This window comes from Myotis brandtii, unplaced genomic scaffold (assembly GCF_000412655.1).
Source record: "Myotis brandtii unplaced genomic scaffold, ASM41265v1 scaffold133, whole genome shotgun sequence".
NCBI classification, from domain to species: Eukaryota; Metazoa; Chordata; class Mammalia; order Chiroptera; family Vespertilionidae; genus Myotis; species Myotis brandtii.
In genome coordinates, this window is record NW_005354718.1 from 2,530,206 (window position 1) to 2,531,499 (window position 1,294).

Sequence of the window (1,294 nt, forward strand, 5' to 3'; positions counted from 1 at the left end):
AAAAAATATATATATATATATATATAAAAGATGCTGATGGCCAACAGCCTGAAGAGGCAGGAAACAAGGAAACAGGGGAAACGGAGCGGATGAAGGTGATACAGCCCAAGATGGAGACAATGAGAAGAACAGCGAGAAGGAACAGGATAGTGAAGTTAGTGAGGACCTCAAGTCAGAGGAAAAGGAGTCTGAAGAGAACAGGAACTCACTGATACTTGTAAAGAAAGAGAAAGCGAAATTGGGAAGAAAGTAGAACATGAGGTGTCGGAAGGACACGTAGCCACGGCCGCAGCAGCTGCTCTCCCCTCAGCTGCAACCAAAGCCGAGCACCTGGCTGCCGTGGAAGAGGAAGATCAAGGCCCTGGTCACGCTCCTGGTTGAGACACAGGTGAAGAAACTGGAGATCAAACTCCGGCATTTCGAGGAGCTGGAGACGATCCTGGACAGAGAGAAAGAGGCTTTAGAGCGGCAGAGGCAGCAGCTGCTCACTGGACGCCAGAACTACCACGCGGAGCAGCTGAAATGCGGGAATTGCGAGCCCGCCAGCAAATGGAGCAGCAGCAGGGGCAGAAGCCTGCACAGGGCCACCAGCACACGGGGCCGGGCCTGGCGCCGCTGGGAGCAGCAGGGCACCCCGCATGCTGCCTCACCAGCAGCCCCCGCCCTACCCTCTGATGCAGCACCAGATGCCGCCGCCCCACCCACCCCAGCCAGGTGAGAGGAGGCTCTGCCCACAGGAGATGGTCGCCCAGGAGATGGGGCGTGTTAGCCATGGTTCCTCAGGCCTGCCGTGTGCCCGAGTCTCTGGCATGATGCCTTTCTCCAGGCAGCTCGGCCTGGGTGGCCGGTGTGTCCCAGAGTGCCTTACATGCATCCTTGGATTGTCTACGCTTTTTTTTAAACTTAAAGACGTTTTCAAAACTAGACAAACACAAAGAATGGTACAGTGAACTCTGACCCAGCTCTCTCAGCCATCACCTTCTGCCATTTTTAACGTTTCGTCGGGAGCCGTTCAGCTGTAGACACAAGCAGAGCGGAGCGTGAGGACCCCCAGCACCCACCGCCCGCCGCAGGGGATGACCAGACACATTCCTCAGCGTCCTGGGTCTCTTTCAGGGTTTTCCTTCTCACAGGCCAAGCACGCGTCCCATCTCCCGCTCCCCATTCCGCTGGCCTCCCCTCTCCAGCCCCGGCCCCCTGGTGTGAGTCCTCCCCGGTGACGGCGTGCCCGGGCATTCTAGTTGTGTCTGTGCTGGTGTGGGCATTCCGGGCTCTATCGTTTCGGTTGTCCCGC

The 1,294-nt window shown here is 57.3% G+C and overlaps 1 pseudogene; it reads left to right on the forward strand.

The window, feature by feature from the left end:
- The window catches only part of LOC106723597, a 3,087-nt pseudogene extending 2,037 nt beyond the window's left edge, over positions 1 to 1,050 (forward strand).
- The last annotated feature ends 244 nt before the right edge of the window (positions 1,051 to 1,294 follow it).